A 21,111-nucleotide genomic window follows, 5' to 3' on the forward strand; every position below is an offset into this window, starting at 1 on the left:
TTTATTTTATGCATGTAAAAATATTATTCTGAGAAGATACAGACTTCACCAGATTCCAAAGGGTCACATGGCACCAAAAGGGCAAAAGCCTTTGGTAATTGAAGAGACAGGCATGCAAACAAGTAACAATATTTACATGTCAGTATATGTATGTGCAGACTATTCCTGGCCAAAAAGGAAGAAGTGACTATTGTGAGGATGATGTGCAGGAAGTGGGTGGAAGGGAAAGTGTAAGTAACAAGAATGCTTTATAGAGAAGGAGCTGCTAACGTCGCGTGTTACAGGAAGAGTGGTAGGTGGGTGAGAAGACTGGCAGGACACCTTCGACCCCAATTTCCACTCTCTGAATTGTTTTGTCTTGTTTGTCCCTCCACTTTCCAGGTAACACGCTAACACCAACATGCACACACAAACACATCCCTCCCGTCTGCCAATAGTTATAAACAATTTTGGATAAATCACGGTTTAGTATTTATGTTATTATGATTCTAAAAATATTCGTAATGACCAATGATGAAATTTTTTCTTGTATAACTTTTCCACTAGAATTTAATACTTGCCTTGTTTTTCCCCTTTGTGTAGTTTTAAATGATTACCCATCAGCATTGTAAATCTCCTCTCAATGCATTCAAATATATCAACTACTCTTTATGTTTCCTTTTTTGGTTTTTTTTTCCCTTGGGTCCTCACTCTTGAATAAACACCTCACCTCTGTCACTGCCCAGTTCTAGACTGTTTGGAAATGACTTCTGCCCATTGTCTTCCTGGGACTTGCTGTCAACCTTTTCCTGCCCTGTGCTGGATCTCTGGTTTTTGGATACCGTGTATTCTTCTTTGCATTGTTTTGGGAGCACATCAGTTTTTGAGGTCTGGAAAATCAAAAAATGTCTGTTTTACCCTCCCACTTGACCGCTAGCTTGGATATATAATTCTAGGTTTAGAGACATTTCTTTCAGAATTGTTAAGTGATTGCTTCATCATCTTCTAGTTCCCACTGTTGGTGTTGAGAAATCAGATGTCATTTCTTTTTTTTCTTCCTCAATATTTTTAACATCGTCTCTTTCTTCCAGTGGCCTGAAAAGATGTGCCTTGATATAGACCTCTTTGCTTTCACTGGCTTGGCACCTGAAGGGACCATTCATTCTGGATACTGATATCCTTCATGTTAGGGATATTATCTTATATTATTAATTTTCTTAATAACTTGCTCCCCTCCTCTTTCTTCATTCTCTCTTTTAAGTAACTTCTATTACTCATATGTCGGATTCCCAGACTGGCAGTCTCATTTTCTATCAGTTTTTCATTTTGTTTTATTTTTTAGGATATTTTAAAAATTTCCCATCCATTTTATTAGGTTTATTTCTGCTCATGTATGAAATTTCCAAGACATGTATGTATTTATTTTTATGTGTATGTGTGCATTTGTGTGTGTGTATATGTGTGTGAGTATGTGCATGTGTGAGTATGTGTACACGCACATATACAAGGCAGTGTATACGGGTTTGCCAATCCATGGTAATGTGATATGAACTGCTGCTGTCAGACCCAGGGTTTAGCAGAGAGGAAAAATTGAATCTCTTTTAGAGTTACAAACAGAATTTATGACTGGTCCTGGTAAAATTAGTCTCCTTTCCAAACCTGCAATTACTTACGTTTACAGTGTTGCTTTTGTTCTCAGAGCTCTCACAATTCCTCATCCCTTGCACAATTCTCATTTCCCATAATTCCATTTCTCCTATAATTCCCCATCTCTTCCACAATTCTCCATTCTCTCTCACAATTCTCTGTTCTCTGATAATATTCTGACCTCTTTCACAATTCCCCCATTTCTTCCCCAATTCCCCCCCCAATTCTGTTTTTTTCCCACAGTTCCCTGTGTCTCCCACATTTCTGTGTTCTTTCCCAGAATTCCCCATGCCTCCCACAATTCTTTATTCTTTCCCTCAATTCCCTGTCTCACTCACAATCTGTCTTTTCCCACAATTCTCTGCTTCTCCCATAATTCTTTTCCCACAGTTTTTGTGGTGGAGGGGTTGTTTTAATTGTTTTCTTAATTGAGATATAGTTGATGTATGTTATATTAGTTTCAGGTGTACAACATAATGATTTGATATATGTATATACTGGGAAATGATTACCACAATAAGTCTAGTTAAGATCCATGACACACTTAGTTACAAAATTTTGTCTTGTGATGAGAACTTTTAAGATCTACTCAACTAGTGACTTTCAAATATACAACACAGTACCATTAAGTACAGTTGCCATGCTGTATATGACATCCTGAGGACTTACTTATTTTATAACTGGAAGTTTGTATCTTTTGACCACCTTCACCTATTTCACCCCGCCCCCAACCCCCAGCCTCTGGCATCACTAATTTGTTCTCTGTATCTGTGAGTACATTTTTTTAAGATTCTACTATAAGTGAGATCACATGGTATTTGTCTTTCTCTGTCTGACTTCTTTCACTTAGTATAGTGCTCTCAACGTCTTTGCATGTTGTCACAAATGACAGGATTCCATTCTTTTTATGGCTGAATAATATTCCATTGTATACAAATACCACATCTTCTTTATCCATTCATCCATTGATAGGCAGTTAGTTTGCTTCCATGTCTTGGCTATTGTAAATAATGTTTTAATGAACGTGGGGGTGTGTACATCTTTTCAAGCTAGTGTTTTCATTTCCTTTGGATAAATAACCAGAAGTGGAATTGCTGGATCATGTGGTAGTTCTATTTTTACTTTTTGAGGAAACTTCATGCTTTTTTCTTTAGTTGCTACATCAGTGTACATTTCCACCAACAGCACACGAGAGCTTCCTTGTCTCCACACGCTCATCCTCATTTCTTGTCTTTTTGACAGTAGTCATTCTAACAGGTGTGAAGTGATATCTCATCTGGGTTTATTTGCATCTCCCTGATGATTAGAGATTTTGAGCACATTTTTATGTACCTGTTGGCTATCTATATATCTTCTTTGGAAAAATATCTACTCAGTTCCTCTTCCTATTTTTTAGTTGGATTGTTTGTTTTTTGCTATTGAGTTCTTCATATATTTTGGATATTAATGCCTTATCAGATATATGATTTACAAATATTTTCTCCCCTTCGGTAGGTTTCCTTTTCATTTTGTTGATAGTTTCCTTTGCTGTGCAGAAGCTTTTGAGTCTGATGTAGTCCTACTTGTTTGTTTTTACTTTTGTTGCCAAATCCAAAAAATCATCTCCAAGACCAATGTCAAGGAGTTTACTGCCTTGTAAACTTGTAGGAGTTTTCTAGTAGGAGTTTTATGGTTTCAGGTCTTACTTTTAAGTTTTTAATCCATTTTGAGTTAATATTTGTGTATAGTGTATAATAGTGGTCCAGTTCAATTCTTTTGCATGTGGCTGTGCAGTTTCCCAACACCGTTTATTGAAGAGACTGTCCTTTCCCCATTGTGTATTCTTGGCTCCTTTATTGTAAATTATTTGGCCATGTATGCATGGATTTATTTCTGGACTCTCTATTCCATTCCATTGATCTATGTGTCTGTTTTTATGCCAATACCATACTGTTTTGATTATGGTAGGTTTGTAATCTAGTTGAAATCAGACTCTGTAGTGCCTCCAGCTTTATTCTTTTTTCCCAAGACTGCTTTGGCTATATGGGGTCTTTTGTGGTTCCATACAAATTTTAGGATTGTTTGTTCTATTTCTGTGAAAACATGCCATTGGATTTTTTTTCTCTTTCTTTTTGGCCACACCACGTGGCATGCGGAACTTCCCCTACCAGGGATCGAACCTGTGCCCCCTGCAGTGGAAGCGTGGAGTCTTAACCACTGGACCGCCAGGGAAGTCTGAAATGCCATTGGAATTTTGATATGGATTGCATTGAATGTGTAGATTGCTTTGGGTTAGTATGATCATTTCAACAATATTAATCCTTCCAATCCATGAGCATAGAATATCCTTCCATTTATTTGTGTTTTCTTTGATTTCTTTAATAAAAATCATATATTCGGTTGGCCAAAAAGTTCGTTCAGTTTTTGCTGTAACATCTTACAGCAAAACCCGAATGAACTTTTTGGTCAACCAGTTTTCAATGTTCAGGTCTTTCAACTTCCTGGGGACTTTATTCCTAGGTATTTTATTCTTTATGTTGCAGTTGTGAATGGTAATGTTTTCTTAATTTCTTTTGCTGCTAGTTCATTATTAGTTTATGGAAATGCAAGTGATTCCCACAATTCCCTGTCTCATGCACAATTCTCTTTTCTTTCCCACAGTTCTGTGTCACTCCCACAATTCCACATGGATTCCACAATTCTCTGTTTTATCCCAGAGTTCTCCATCTCTCCCATAATTCCACATGTCTCCTATAATTCTCTATTCTCTCCCACAATTCCATGTCACTCCCACAATTCCACATGTCTCCCATAATTCTCCTTCTTTCCCACAGGTCCTCTTGTCTCCCATAATTCTCTCTTTTTCCTACAGTTCTCTGTTTTTTCCCGTAATTCCCTGTCCCTCCCACAAATCCATGTGTCTCCCGTAATTCTCTGTTCTTTCCCATTATTCCCTCACTCCCAGAATTCCTCCTGTCCCCCACAATTCTCTCTTCTTTCCCAGAATTCCCACTGTCTCCAACAATTCTCTATTCTTTCCCACAATTCTCCACTCTCCCTCAATTCTGTTTCCTAAATTTCCTGTCTTTCTCATAATTCTTTATTCTCTTTTGCAGTACCCCATTACCTCTCACAGTTTTTGCTCTTCCATCATACTCTGTTCACTCCCACAATTCTCTGCTTTCTCTCCATTCTCTCCCGTAGTTCTTTGGTCTTTCCCATAGTTCCCCTTGTCTCCCACAATTCTCTATTCTCTCCCACAATTCCCTGTCACTCCCACAGTTCCACGTTCTCCCACAATTCCCTGTCACTCCCATAGTTCCATGTGTCTCCCACAATTCTCTATTCTCTCCCACAATTCCCTGTCATTCCCACAGTTCCATGTTCTCCCACAATTCCCTGTCACTCCCATAGATCCATGTGTCTCCCACAATCCTCTGTTCTTTCCCACAATTCTCCATTTCTCCCACAGTTCTTTTTTTGTCCCCTGCTACCTCATTATTTATGACAATTTTTCTCGCATAAAACGTATTTTCTCTCACAACTGTCTATTTTTTCCTTGTCATGGTTCTTTCTCAGTGCCTCAATGCCTCCAACAATTCCCCTGTCACTTTCAAAATTGTCTGCACTCACTCAATTTCCTGTTTTTCCCATAATTGTCTACTCTGTACTGCAATTTTTCATCTCTCCCACAACTCCTTGTTTTTCCCACAATTCTCTGTTCTTAACCACAATTCCCTGTCACTTCCAGAATTCCCAGTGTCTCCAACCATTCTCTATTCTTTCCCATAATTCTCCACTCTCACAATTCTGTTTCCTAAATTTCCTGTCTTTCTCATAATTCTTTACTCTCTTTTGCAGTACCCCATTATCTCTCACAGTTCTTGCTCCTCCATCATACTCTATTCACTCCCACAGTTCTCTATATTCTCTCAGTTCTCTCTTTTCCACAGTTCTCTGTCACTCCCACAATTCTCTCTCCCCCTCAATTCCGCCTGTCTCCCACAGTTCCCTTTTTCTCCCACAGTTCTCTGTTTTTTCCCACAATTCCCTGTCAGTCCCACAGTTCTATGTGCCTCCCATAATTCTCTGTTCTCTCACACAATTCCCTGTCAGTCCCACAGTTCTATGTGCCTTGCATAATTCTCTGTTCTCTCCCACAATTCCCTGTCACTCCCACAGTTCCATGTGTCTCCCACAATTTTCTATTCTCTCCCACAATTCCCTGTCACTCCCACAATTCCTTGTTTTTCCCACAATTCTCTTTTCTATCCTACAGTTCCCGTCTCCCACAATTCTCAGGTTTCCCCCATAATTCCACAGGTCTCCCACAATCCTCTCTTCTCTTCCACAATTCCCTGTCATTCCCACAATTCCATGTGTCTCCCATAATTGTTTTCCTACAATTCTTTGTTCTTTCACAGAATTCCTCATCTCCCACAGTTCTCTGTTCTTCCCCACAATTCTCCATTTCTCCCACAGTTTTTCTTCTCTCCCATATTACCACATTTATCACAATTGTTTCTTCTCCCATAACACTCTATTCTCTCCCACAGTTATTTATTCTCTCTCACAATTGTATGCTTTTCCCTTCTCACAATTTCCTTTTCTCTCATAAGGTCCCAGTGCCTCCCACAGTTCCTGTCACTTTCACAATTCTCTGCATTCACTGAATTTCCTTATTTTTCCACAATTGTCTACTCTGTCCCACAATTCTATCTTTCCCACAATTCTTTGTTTTTTCCCATAATTCTTAATCTCTCCCACAATTCTCTGTTTTATCCCAGAATTCCCTTTGTCTCCCCCAATTCTGTTTTTTTTTTTTTTAACATCTTTATTGGGGTATAATTGCTCCACAATGGTGTGTTAGTTTCTGCTTTATAACAAAGCGAATCAGTCACACATAAACATACGTTCCCATATGTCTTCCCCCTTGCGTCTCCCTACCTTCCACCCTCCCTATCCCACCCCTCCAGGCCGCCACAAAGCACCGAGCCAATATCCCTGTGCCATGCGGCTGCTTCCCACTAGCTATCTACCTTACTATGTTTGTTAGTGTGTATATGTCCATGACTCTCTCGCCCTGTCACAGCTCACCCTTCCCCCTCCCCATAACCTCAAGTCCGTTCTCTAGGAGGTCTGCATCTTTATTCCTGCCTTACCCCTAGGTTCTTCATGACATTTTTTTTCTTAAATTCCATATATATGTGTTAGCATACTGTATTTGTCTTTTTCTTTCTGACTTACTTCACTCTGTATGACAGACTCTAGGTCTATCCACCTCATTACAAATAGCTCAATTTCGTTTCTTTTTACGGCTGAGTAATATTCCATTGTATATATGTGCCACATCTTCTTTATCCATTCATCCGATGATGGGCACTTAGGTTGTTTCCATCTCCGGGCTATTGTAAATAGAGCTGCAGTGAACATTTTGGTACATGACTCTTTTTGAATTTTGGTTTTCTCAGGGTATATGCCCAGTAGTGGGATTGCTGGGTCATATGGTAGTTCTATTTGTAGTTTTTTAAGGAACCTCCATACTGTTCTCCATAGTGGCTGAACCAATTCACATTCCCACCAGCAGTGCAAGAGGGTTCCCTTTTCTCCACTCCCTCTCCAGCATTTATTGTTTCTAGATTTTTTGATGATGGCCATTCTGACTGGTGTGAGATGATATCTCATTGTAGTTTTGATTTGCATTTCTCTAATGATTAATGATGTTGAGCATTCTTTCATGTGTTTGTTGGCAGTCTGTATATCTTCTTTGGAGAAATGTCTATTTAGGTCTTCTGCCCATTTTTGGATTGGGTTGTTTGTTTTTTTGTTATTGAGCTGCTTGTAAATTTTGGAGATTAATCCTTTGTCGGTTGCTTCATTTGCAAATATTTTCTCCCATTCTGAGGGTTGTCTTTTTGTCTTGTTTATGGTTTCCTTTGCTGTGCAGAAGCTTTGAAGTTTCATTAGGTCCCATTTGTTTATTTTTGTTTTTATTTCCATTACTCTAGGAGGTGGGTCAGAAAGGATCTTGCTGTGATTTATGTCATAGAGTGTTCTGCCTATGTTTTCCTCTAAGAGTTTGATAGTTTCTGGCCTTACATTTAGGTCTTTAATCCATTTTGAGCTTATTTTTGTGTATGGTGTTAGGGAGTGATCTAATCTCATACTTTTACATGTACCTGTCCAGTTTTCCCAGCACCACTTATTGAAGAGTCTGTCCTTTCTGCACTGTACATTCCTGCCTGCTTTATCAAAGATAAGGTGACCATATGTGCGTGGGTTTATCTCTGGGCTTTCTATCCTGTTCCGTTGATCTATATTTCTGTTTCTGTGCCAGTACCATACTGTCTTGATTATTGTAGCTTTGTAGTATAGTCTGAAGTCAGGGAGCCTGATTCCTCCAGCTCCATTTTTCGTTCTCAAGATTGCTTTGGCTATTCGGGGTCTTCTGTGTTTCCATACAAATTGTGAAATTTTTTGTTCTAGTTCTGGGAAAAATGCCAGTGGTAGTTTGATAGGGATTGCATTGAATCTGTACATTGCTTTGGGTAGTAGAGTCATTTTCACAATGTTGATTCTTCCAATCCAAGAACATGGTATATCTCTCCATCTATTTGTATCATCTTTAATTTCTTTCATCAGTGTCTTATAATTTTCTGCATACAGGTCTTTTGTCTCCTTAGGTAGGTTTATTCCTAGATATTTTATTCTTTTTGTTGCAATGGTAAATGGGAGTGTTTTCTTGATTTCACTTTCAGATTTTTCATCATTAGTGTATAGGAATGCCAGAGATTTCTGTGCATTAATTTTGTATCCTGCCACTTTACCAAATTCATTGATTAGCTCTAGTAGTTTTCTGGTAGCATCTTTAGGATTCTCTATGTATAGGATCATGTCATCTGCAAACAGTGACAGCTTTACTTCTTCTTTTCCGATTTGGATTCCTTTTATTTCCTTTTCTTCTCTGATTGCTGTGGCTAAAACTTCCAAAACTATGTTGAATAAAAGTGGTGAGAGTGGGCAACCTTTTCTTGTTCCTGATCTTAATGGAAATGCTTTCAGTTTTTCACCATTGAGGATGATGTTTGCTGTGGGCTTGTCATATATGGCCTTTATTATGTTGAGGAAAGTTCCCTCTATGCCTACTTTCTGCAGGGTTTTTATCATAAATAGGTGTTGAATTTTGTCAAAAGCTTTCTCTGCATCTATTGAGATGATCATATGTTTTTTCTCCTTCAATTTGTTAATATGGTTTATCACATTGATTGATTTGCGTATATCGAAGAATCCTTGCATTCCTGGAATAAATCCCACTTGATCATGGTGTATGCTCCTTTTAATGTGCTGTTGGATTCTGTTTGCTAGTATTTTGTTGAGGATTTTTGCATCTATGTTCATCAGTGATATTGGCCTGTCGTTTTCTTTCTTTGTGACATCCTTGTCTGGTTTTGGTATCAAGGTGATGGTGGCCTCGTAGAATGAGTTTGGGAGTGTTCCTCCCTCTGCTGTATTTTGGAAGAGTTTGAGAAGGATAGGTGTTAGCTCTCCTCTAAATGTTTGATACAATTCGCCTGTGAAGCCATCTGGTCCTGGGCTTTTGTTTGTTGGAAGATTTTTAATCACAGTTTCAATTTCAGTGCTTGTGATTGGTCTGTTCATATTTTCTATTTCTTCCTGATTCAGTCTTGGCAGGTTGTGCATTTCTAAGAATTTGTCCATTTCTTCCAGGTTGTCCATTTTATTGGCATAGAGTAGCTTGTAGTAATCTCTCATGATCTTTTTTATTTCTGCAGTGTCAGTTGTTACCTCTCCTTTTTCATTTCTAATTCTATTGATTTGAGTCTTCTCCCTTTTTTTCTTGATGAGTCTGGCTAGTGGTTTGTCTATTTTGTTTATCTTCTCAAAGAACCAGCTTTTAGTTTTATTGATCTTTGCTATTGTTTCCTTCATTTCGTTTTCATTTATTTCTGATCTGATTTTTACGATTTCTTTCCTTCTGCTAGCTTTGGGGTTTTTTTGTTCTTCTTTCTCTAATTGCTTGAGGTGCAAGGTTAGGTTGTTTATTCGAGATGTTTCCTGCTTCTTAAGGTGGGCTTGTATTGCTATAAACTTCCCCCTTAGAACTGCTTTTGCTGCATCCCATAGGTTTTGGGTCGTTGTGTCTCCATTGTCATTTGTTTCTAGGTATTTTTTGATTTCCTCTTTGATTTCTTCAGTGATCACTTCATTATTAAGTAATGTATTGTTTAGCCTCCATGTGTTTGTATTTTTTACAGATCTTTTCCTGTAATTGATATCTAGTCTCATGGCGTTGTGGTCAGAAAAGATACTTGATACAGTTTCAATTTTCTTAAATTTACCAAGACTTGATTTGTGACCCAAGATATGATCTATCCTGGAGAATGTTCCATGAGCACTTGAGAAAAATGTGTATTCTGTTGTTTTTGGATGGAGTGTCCTATAAATATCAATTAAGTCCATCTTGTTTAATGTATCATTTAAAGCTTGTGTTTCCTTATTTATTTTCATTTTGGATGATCTGTCCATGGGTGAAAGTGGGGTGTTTAAGTCCCCTACTATGAATGTGTTTCTGTCGATTTCCCCTTTTATGGCTGTTAGTATTTGCCTTATGTATTGAGGTGCTCCTATGTTGGGTGCATAAATATTTATAATTGTTATATCTTCTTCTTGGATCGATCCCTTGATCATTATGTAGTGTCCTTCTTTGTCTCTTTTAATAGTCCTTATTTTAAAGTCTATTTTGTCTGATATGAGAATTGCTACTCCAGCTTTCTTTTGGTTTCCATTTGCATGGAATATCTTTTTCCATCCCCTTACTTTCAGTCTGTATGTGTCTCTAGGTCTGAAGTGGGTCTCTTGTAGACAGCATATATACGGGTCTTGTTTTTGTATCCATTCAGCTAATCTGTGTCTTTTGGTGGGAGCATTTAGTCCATTTACATTTAAGGTAATTATCGATATGTATGTTCCTATTCCCATTTTCTAAATTGTTTTGGGTTTGTTATTATAGGTCTTTTCCTTCTCTTGTGTTTCTTGCCTAAAGAAGATCCTTTAGCATTTGTTGTAAAGCTGGTTTGGTGGTGCTGAACTCTCTCAGCTTTTGCTTGTCTGTAAAGGTTTTAATTTCTCCATCAAATCTGAATGAGATCCTTGCTGGGTAGAGTAGTCTTGGCTGCAGGTTTTTCTCCTTCATCACTTTCAGTATGTCCTGCCACTCCCTTCTGGCTTGTAGGGTTTCTGCTGAGAGATCAGCTGTTAGCCTTATGGGGATTCCCTTATGTGTTATTTGTTGTTTTTCCCTTGCTGCTTTTAATATGCTTTCTTTGTATTTAATTTTTGACAGTTTGATTAACATGTGTCTTGGCGTATTTCTCCTTGGATTTATCCTGTATGGGACTCTCTGTGCTTCCTGGACTTGATTAACTATTTCCTTTCCCATATTACGGAAGTTTTCAACTATAATCTCTTCAAATATTTTCTCAGTCCCTTTCTTTTTCTCTTCTTCTTCTGGAACCCCTATAATGCGAATGTTGGTGCGTTTAATGTTGTCCCAGAGGTCTCTGAGACTGTCCTCAGTTCTTCTCATTCTTTTTTCTTTATTCTGCTCTGCAGTAGTTATTTCCACTATTTTATCTTCCAGGTCACTTATCCGTTCTTCTGCCTCAGTTATTCTGCTACTTATCCCATCTAGAGTACTTTTAATTTCATTTATTGTTGTTCATCGTTGCTTGTTTCATCTTTATTTCTTCTAGGTCCTTGTTAACTGTTTCTTGCATTTTTTCTATTCTATTTCCAAGATTTCGGATCATCCTTACTATCATTATTCTGAATTCTTTTTCAGGTAGACTGGCTATTTCCTCTTCATTTGTTAGGTCTGGTGCATTTTTATCTTGCTCCTTTATTTGCTGTGCGTTTTTCTGTCTTCTCATTTTGCTTATCTTACTGTGTTTGGGGGTCTCCTTTTTGCAGACGGCAGGTTCGTAGTTCCCGCTGTTTTTGATGTCTGTCTCCAGTGGCTAAGGTTGGTTCAGTGGGTTGTGTAGGCTTCCTGGTGGAGGGGACTAGTGCCTGTGTTCTGGTGGATGAGGCTGGATCTTGTCCCCCTAGTGGGCAGGTTCACGTCTGGTGGTGTGTTTTGGGGTGTCTGTGGCCTTATTATGATTTTAGGCAGCCTCTCTGCTAATGGGTGGGGTTGTGTTCCTGTCTTGCTAGTTGTTTGGCATAGGTTGTCCAGCACTGTGGCTTGCTGGTCGTTGAGTGAAGCTGGGTGCTGGTGTTAAGATGGAGGTCTCTGGGAGATTTTTGCCATTTGATATTATGTGGAGCTGGGAGGTCTCTTGTTGACCAGTGTCCTGAAGTTGGCTCTCCTACCTCAGAGGCAGAGCCCTGACTCCTGGCTGGAGCACCAAGAGCCTTTCATCCACACGGCTCAGAATAAAAGGGAGAAAAAGTAGAGGGAATTAGTAAAAGTATGCGGAAAGAAAGAAGGAAAGGAGGGAGGGAAGGAAGGAAGGAAGGAAGGAAGAAAGAAAGAAAGAAAGAAAGAAAGAAGCAAAGAAGGAAAGAAGGCAAGAAGGAAAGAAAGGAGGGAGGGAGGGAGGGAGGAAGGAAGGAAGGAGGGAAAGAAGGAAAAAAGACAGAAAGAAAGAAGATACAGTAAAAATAAAATAAAGTATAATAAAGTTATTGAATTAAAAAATTCTTATTTAGAAAAAAAAAGGGACGGATAGAACCTTAGGACAGATGTTGGAAGCAAAGCTATACAGACAAAAGCTTACACAGAAGCATACACATACACCCTCACTAAAAGAGGTAAAGGGGGAAAAATCAAATCTTGCTGTCAGAGACCACCTCCTCAATTTGGGATGATTCGTTGTCTAAAGGAGGGAAGGAAGGAAGGAAAGAAAGAAAGAAAGAACGAAGGTAAAGTATAATAACGTTATTAAAATTAAAATTGATTATTAAGAAAAAAAATTTTTAAAAAAACCATGGACGGATAGAACCCTAGGACAAATGGTGGAAGGAAGACTATACAGACAAGATCTCACACAGAAGCATACACATACACATTCACAAAAAGAGGAAAAGGGAAAAAATCATAGATCTTGCTCCTAAAGTCCACTTCCTTAATTTGGGATCATTGGTTGTCTATTCAGGTATTCCACAGATGCAGGGTACATCAAGTTGATTGTGGAGCTTTAATCCGCTGTTTCTGAGGCTGCTGGGAGAGATTTCCCTTTCTCTTCTTTGTTCTCACAGCTCACAGGGGCTCAGCTTTGGATTTGGCCCCGCCTCTGCGTGTAGGTCGCCGGAGGGCGTCTGTTTTTTGCTCAGACAGGACGGGGTTAAAGGAGCCGCTGATTCGGGGGCTCTGGCGCACTCCGGCCGGAGGGGAGGGAGGGGCACGGCGTGCGGGGTGGGCCTGCGGCGGCAAAGTCCGGCGTGACTTTGCACCAGCCTGAGGCCCGCCGTGCGTTCTCCCGGGGAAGTTGTCCCTGGATCCCGGGAACCTGGCAGTGGCGGGCTGCACAGGCTCCGCGGAAGAGGGGTGTGGAGAGTGGCCTGTGCTCGCACACAGGCCCCTTGGTGGCGGCAGCAGCAGCCTTAGCGTCTCCCGCCCGTCTCTGGGTCCGTGCTTTTAGCCGCGGCTCGCGCCCGTCTCTGGGGTCCGCGCTTTTAGCCGCGGCTCGTGCCCGTCTCTGGAGCTCCTTTAAGCAGCGCTCTTAAACCCCTCTCCTCACGCACCAGGAAACAAAGAGGGAAGAAAAAGTCTCTTGTCTCTTCGGCAGGTGCACTAACCCCTTCAGGCTATGTTCAAGCCGCCAACCCCAGTCCTCTCCCTGCGCTCCGTCGGAAACCGAAACCTGAGCCTCAGAGCCTCAGCTCGCAGCCCCACCAGCCCCGGCGGGTGAGCAGACAAGCCTCTCGGGCTGGTGAGTGCCGGTCGGCACCGATCCTCTGTGCGGGAATCTCCCCGCTTTGCCCTCCGCACCCCTGTGGCTGTGCACTCCTCTGCGGCTTCGAAGCTCCTCCCTCCGCCTCCCGCAGTCTCCGCCCGCGAAGGGGCTTCCTAGTGTGTGGAAACTTTTCCTCCTTCACAGCTCCCTCCCACTGGTGCAGGTGCCTTCCCTATTCTTTTGTCTCTGTTTTTTCTTTTTTTCTTTTGCCCTACCCAGGTACGTGGGGAGTTTCTTGCCTTTTGGGAGGTCTGAGGTCTTCTGCCAGCGTTCAGTAGGTGTTCTGTAGGAGTTGTTCCACGTGTAGATGTATTTCTGGTGTATTCTTGGGGAGGAAGGTGATCTCCGCGTCTTACTCTTCCGCCATCTTCAAGGTCCCCTCCCAATTCTCAGTTTTGTCCCACAGTTCTCTACTCTGTCCCACAATCCCCCATGGCTCCCACAAATCTCTGTTCTATCCCAGAATTCCCTTTTCTCCCACAATTCCCCATCTCCCACAGTTCCTCTTGTCTCATTCAGATTTCTGTTTCTCTCTTAATTCTTTGTCTTTTCCACAATTCTGTGTTCTTTCCTAAAATTCTCTGTTGTTTTCACAGTTCTCCTTACCTCCCACAATTTATTCTCTCCCCTAGAATCCCATTAACTTTCACAATTCCCCTTTCTACCATAATACTGTCTTCTCTCCACATTTCTTTGTTCTCACAATTGTCTGTTTTTTCTGTCACTCCCACAATCCCCCTTCTCTCCCACAATTCCCTGTTTGTCCCATACTTCCTGATCTCTCTCACACTTTTCTGTTCTATCCCACAATTCCATGTTCCTGCCACAATTCTCCATTTCTTCCTCAATTCTCTTCTCTCTCACAGTTCCCCTTGCTCCTCCCAATTCTGTTTCTCTCACAGTTCTCTTGTGCACAATTCTTTCTTCTCCCATAATGCTCTCTTCTCTCCCATAATTTTTTGTTCTTGCTCACAATTGTCTGTTTTGTTCTTTCTCACAATTCTTTTTTCTCTCACAATGTCCCAGTTCCCCCCCCCAGTTTCCCTATCACTCCTACAATTCCTTGTCCCTTCCACAATTCCCTTTTCATGCACAATTCTCTGTTCTTTCCAACAGTTCTCTAATTCTCTCCCACAATTTCCTGTTTTTCTCGTAATTCCTAATCTATCCCACAATTCTCTGTTTTTCCCCCAGAGTTTCCCTTTCTCTCACAAGCCTCTGCTTTTTCCCACAATTCTCTAACTCTCCCACAATTGTCTCTTCTTTCCCACAACTACCCTTGTCTCCCACAATTCAACTCACCCACAGTTTTCTGTTCTTTCTAATAATTTCCTGTTTCTCTTCCAATTCTTTTTTCTCCCCAATTCCCCATTTTCTCCCACAATTTTCCATTCTCACAATACTTGATCATCTTTCACAATTCTATCTCTCACAGAATTCTCCCTTCTCTCCCATAATTGTTTTTATTCTTCTACTGTTAATTCCCATCTCTCCTGCCATTCTCTGTTCTCTGTCAAAATTTCTTAGATCCCTGGAGCCCATCCCCAGGGTTTGCCAGGATCAGGCCCCTGCGTGGAAGAAGCACAGAAGGTTTGGCCCATTCAGGAGTGGCATGGCCAGAGTGTGGGAACAGAGTGTGGCCTGGGAATGAGGATGTGACACAGAAGGTAGGGTGTCAGCAGGAGGACATAGCTAGCTTTGCATGGGATATAGGTGTGGCCAAGAAGGAAAATGGGTGTAGCAGGACGAGTGTGACCCAGATGAGCTCTGTATGGCCAGGCAGAGAGGAGGGGCATGGCCATGTGGGGAGGAGTGTGGGCATGGACATGCAGGAGTGTGGTGTAAGTGGCAGGGGAATGACTCTGTCAGGGCAAAAGTAGGAAAATTCTTGGTTATGATGGAGTGCAGGTGGCCTGGGAGGGCATAGCTAAGGAGGAAAGACAGGGGGTCAATTCCTTGTCTCTGAGACAATACTCTATTTCAGTACATGACAAAAATATTTTGTAATCGTGTATTTAAAAGTATATTATTTATGCTACCTACCTATGGTTATTTGAAATCAGAAAATACATTTTTAAAGCTTTCTATCCCTTATTTTAGTGCTACTCACAATGTGTCACCCCAGTGCGTCTAGTTCACACACTTACCAGTCTGCCATGAGATGAGGACCTTGGACCAGAGGGAAAGTAAGGCACTGCTTCCTTCATCAAGAAAATCTTGCTATGAAAAATACATCATCTCAACTAAAGTTGTGCTTAGTGACAGCAGATTGGTATTTTAGTACAAATTTCGTATCTCAGCTTGGACCTGCAGCTAGCAATTCCTGGGCTGGCATTTGAGTAGCTAGCACTGTCAGTCACTGAAGCATTCAGTAGGCAGGCACTGAAAGGGTAGAAGAGTCAATGAATCCTGAACAATATCATTCATTCAACAGTACATGTGGCGCATCTGTGATGTGCCAGGTCTTAAGTGCTGAGAACACACAGGTGAACGCACTGCACAAAGCCCTGGCTCTTAGGGAATTTACCTTCTAAGTAAACAGATCAAGCAACCAATGAACAATCCAGTACACAAACAAATAATTTCAAAGTGTGAGAAACACCATGAAGAAAAACCAAGTGGTGTGACAGAGATTGAAGGGTGATGGTGCTACTCCAAGTGTGGTCCAGGAAGCAACAGATCTGCATCTCCTGGGAGCTTGTTAGAAATGCAGAATTACAGCTTCAACACCATCCCCCCACCGCTGAGTCCAAGTCTGCATTGTAACAGGCTCCCCAGGAGATCCGTGTGCACAGTGCAGATTGAGAACCCTGGATACAACCTCAGATGTGGTCGTCAGGAAGCCTTCTCTAAGGGGGGGACATTTTAGCTGAGACCTGACTCATGAGAAGGACCCAGCCGTGTAAAGGTCAGGACAAAGAGTGGTCCAGACAATGGGAACAGCAAAGGAGAGCTTCCTGTGCTTGGAACGAACAGGGGAAGGCCAGCGGGGCCTGCACGGGGTGAGTGACGGCAGAACGTAGGAGAGGATGTGGGGACTGGAGCGTGCTCGGCTTCTTGGGAGCGGCGGGGGGGTTGCATTTTCTTCTAAGTGAGATGTGAAGCCATAGGAGGGTTTTAAAAAGAAGAGTTACTGACCCGACAACAGGGAGAATTTGCTTTTCTCAACTTCAGTCTTCACCACTCTCCAGTTATGCCTGGACACCTTCACTTGGCCCCCTGCCAGCGCTGCCCTTGACCTTCACAGTCTTTGCTAAGGTCTGAATGCATGAAGGCAAGTTCCTAAGACACAGCCAGTGGGCGTCCTTATAGCTCAGTGTTCCACGGGGTCTGCATGGGTTCACCAGGACTCGCCGCATCGGTACGCAGAGGGACCATGTCTGTATCATGTCTCTCTCAAGGGCCAGGGCTGCCTCTCACTCTTTGAAATATGGTAAATGCCACTGTTCTTCAAAGGGATTTGTTGCCAGTAAAATTAAATTACTGGAGGTTATCATTCTGTTTAATATTTTTAATACTATTGTAATAACTTCAGAGAATATATTATTGCAAGTTCCAAGCTTGTGTGTGTGTGTGTGTGGGTGTGTGTTATTTATTTTTTTGATGAGACCAGGGTCTCTTAACATAAACCTCTAAAAAAATGAATTAATTTTAATTCACTGATGATAGATAACTGCCTTTTATTGTGGGTCACTCTCAACTTATCTGAACCCTAGTTCCATATCTCCAGATGTACACAGGGCATGACTGTTTGAAGAAGTTTCTCTAATTTATAGCTGAACTTATTTAAGACTGAACACTCCTTGATATGTGCCAAGTGGGCCTGGGAGGGCACTGACAGGCCTGCTATGGGACCAGTTCAGAAAACTGAAGCTTGTCCTCTGATGAATGCTGACAGGGAGATGCCCAGCCTTTTACTCTGTTTGGGGATCCATCCTGTATGAGGTTTCATAGGGGGCAGGGGCTTGCTCCCCTGTGTAGCGGTGGTTCTCACGCGGGGGTGGGGGTGGGATTTTGTTACTCCCATCCCATCCAGGAGCCATTTTTGGCTGTCACACTGGAGGTAGGGATTGCTATTGTCATCTACTGGATCAAGGACAGGAATGCTGCTAATATCCTGAAATGTACAGGACAGCTTTCACAGCACAGAATTAGCCAGCCCAAATGTCAATAGTGCCAAGGTTGAGAGACCCTGTTCTAGGCAAACCAAAGGCCAGAAACTTGCTATCCTTGATACCTGGCAGCTAGAGCATGGGCTCCTACCTCCTCAGCTTGGACAGTATATAATATAGATATACATGTACAGGTACGTGTGTGTGTGTAGTTACTAAGTAACTACGTTGGGAAAATTTAACTTAATTCTCCTCCTTTTTACCCTATTTTGTTTTAATTAAAAAAATTTTTATTGAAGTATAGTTGATTTACAATGTTGTGTTAGTTTCAGGTGTACAGAAAAGTGATTCATCTGTCTATCTATCTGTCTATGTATTCTTTTTCAGACTTTTTTCCCCTTATAGATTATTACAAGATATTGAGTATAGTTCCCTGTGCTGTACAGTAGGTCCTTGCTGGTTATCTATTTTCACCCCAGTTATTCTGAAGCTGAAATGGGGGGAAAAGCTGGTGTTTAATAGTAAACTGTTGTTGTTATTACTATTATGTTATTGTAATTAAGTTATTAGGCCAGTTGTTACCACAAGTGGGCCTTTATGGGTGAGCAGATTTGACATGGTGGACTGAGAATGACAGGAGTGTACCACTGGTCACAACGGGTGAAACGCACGTTGCTCTGGAGAGGAGCTGTGCGGAGCAACGTGTTACCAGCCACCCAGGCAGGAAACATCAGGATAGACTTGCCTAGAGGAGTGAGAGATTTCATCCTTTCTCCCCTGTGGAAATAATTGGTAATGGATCCGGTTTGCTAATAATTACCAAAATTAAAGAGAAATGGAGCAATAATAGGGTTATGTTAATGAAATTTCCTGCTGGTATTGGATTTGCCTTTCACTTTTTAAGTATAAACCGTAGCCAAGCACCATGCAACATAATTTTTCTTTTGAGGGGAAACAACAACATGGTAGGCTATGTCTGAATCTACCAACTTGCCGTATAAAGAGAAAAGATAAAGAAGGCAAGAAGAGAGGCAGTAAAAGAAATGGCTGCTGATTTTGAGAAAGGTCTGGGTTTAGGGGCAAGATGAGTTCATTGTTGGAAACACTGCAGTTGTGATGACAATGGTTATCGACAGTGAAATCCAAGAAGCAGTTCAGAGCACAGAACTGAAACTCAGGGAAGTGAGAGCTGGTTACAAATAAAGAAACGTAAGTCATCTGGTGTGGTTGGATGGTCAGACCACAAGGATGAATGGTGATAGCCTTCACGGCTTTTGTTCTCCTTTGCTATCATTCTGTACTTACCAAAGAGTCTTCGGACTAGTTGGGTTTCCCTACTCAGAAGGGAATGCCTGATTAGCTCACCTAAATATATTCCTGCCTCTTTGGCAGTTTTGTTTGTTATCGTAAGCATTGTGAATTAATAAATTGGAGAGAAGAAAAGTAAAAATGGAAGGAAAATCAAGAAGGTAAGTTATGAGTGGCTGTAGGAGAAGGAGGGGGAGGCTCTCTTAAGTGGTTTGGATTCACTGTAAAGTGGGATTGAAGAATTAAAGCCGCAAAAGACAAGTTGACAAACCATTCTCTACCACCACCACATCAGACACAGTTTTCCAAGAAATATGCTGTGGGGGATATTAAAATTCATACTTTAACTCTTGAATCCTAGGAACAGATGTTTGTGATATTATTTTATTGCTTGGTCTCCTTATGCATTAAAAACCAAAGATATACAGGCTCTAAATACAGAGTTATTGGTACAAATATTTAAAAGATATAATCAGAATATTATAGCAAAGGTTTGGATTTTTCTTCTCTCTCTCTCTTTCTCTCTCTCTCTCTCCCTCCTTCTCTCTCTCTCTCTCTCTCTCTCTCTCTCTCAGTCAGTCTGTCTCTATCTCCAGCAATGGCAATATAAGGCTTTATAGCCAAAGAAATATACTGTGAATTATAAAGTATGAAATAAATTGTTAACAAAAATGCTAAAATATGTTACTCTGCCCCTCTTCAGTTGCACTTTCCTTGATGTTACGTCAGAAGCAGAGGCAGCCATGTGAGTAGGAAGCCTAACGCATGAGGTTATCTGAGGAGTGCTCTTTTGCCCCAAATCAGGGTTCTCCAAAGAAACAGAACCAACCAGAGATCTAGCTAGCTGGCTACATATCAAGAAATTTATTTTAAGGAATTGGTTCACACAACTGTGAGCAGTGCCAAGTATTAAATTTGCAGGGCAGGCCTGCAGGCTGGAAACTCAGCAATAAGCTGACGTTGCAGCCTTGAGTCTGAAATCTGTATGGAAAACATTTCCTGAGCTTCTACCATGTGCTGGTTCTGGAGCCAGTCTCGGAGGCCATGGGATGGGTGGGACATGTTCCCTGCTGCCTCACCAATACTCTAGGTAGTGAGACAGACACATCTTCAGATAATTTCATTTATTTCGTAACTCTATAAACTTACTGTGGGAGGATAAAGAAAATGTATTTAGCCATGGCCTTTACTCTGGAGGAGATGACCTCTGAATTGACTTTTTAAAAAACCATTTTAACTGTTTTTAAGTGTACAATTTTGTGGCATGAAGTACATTGACAATGTTGTACAAACATCACCGTGAATTGCCCTTTAAAGGCTAACTGGGGGTTATTCCGGTGTATCAGACACTGTTAGATGCAATATAACATCTGTTCTCTCCCTGCCTACATTTTTTTTTTACACAAATGGTAGCATACTTCACATAGAGTTTTCACCCTTGTTTTCTTCAGTTAAAATATCTTGGAGGTTTTCCATATTGATACATAAAGCATTCCAGTTTGATTTTATTTAACAGTTGTACACTGTCCCATTGTATAGATTAATATAATTTATGTAAGTGGTCTCTTAATAGTGAACAAAATTTAATTGTTTCTAATGCATTCCCATTACGAACAATGCTGCAATGAATAATATTGTAATACTTACATTTTTTCTCACATGCGAGCAGATCTGTGGAATAAACACCTAGAATCAAAATGACTTGCTCCAGAGGAAGTTGCTTTTATCTTTGGTAGGCATTTCCAAATTACCCTCAATAGGTGGTTGTACCAGTCCCTCTCAGAATGTATGAGAGAGCCCATTCCCTCACACCTTCATCAATACATTGTATTGCTTTTTGTTACTGATTTTGTAGGAACTATTTACATAGTAAGGAAATTAACTCTTTTTCTGAAGTATGAGTGTGTGAGTCTGCTTGGGCTGCCATAACAGAATAAAACAGACTGAGTGGCTTAAACAACAGAAATTTATTTTGTTCTCGAGGTCAGAGGTTCAAGATCAAGGTGCCGTCAGCGTTGGTTTCTGGCTTCCTGGCTTGTAGACAGCTGCTTTCTTGGCCTCTTCTCTATGCATGTGGAGAGAGGGAGCTCTCTGGTATCTCTTCCTGA

At 41.1% G+C, this 21,111-nt stretch overlaps 1 protein-coding gene across 1 annotated transcript in view; it reads left to right on the plus strand.

Moving 5' to 3' along the window:
- Positions 1-21,111, plus strand: part of MID1 (midline 1) — a 649,032-nt gene that overhangs the window by 1,856 nt on the left and 626,065 nt on the right. The gene's annotated exons all lie outside the window — the stretch shown is intronic.

This window comes from Globicephala melas, chromosome X (assembly GCF_963455315.2).
Source record: "Globicephala melas chromosome X, mGloMel1.2, whole genome shotgun sequence".
In the NCBI taxonomy this organism is placed as follows: Eukaryota; Metazoa; Chordata; class Mammalia; order Artiodactyla; family Delphinidae; genus Globicephala; species Globicephala melas.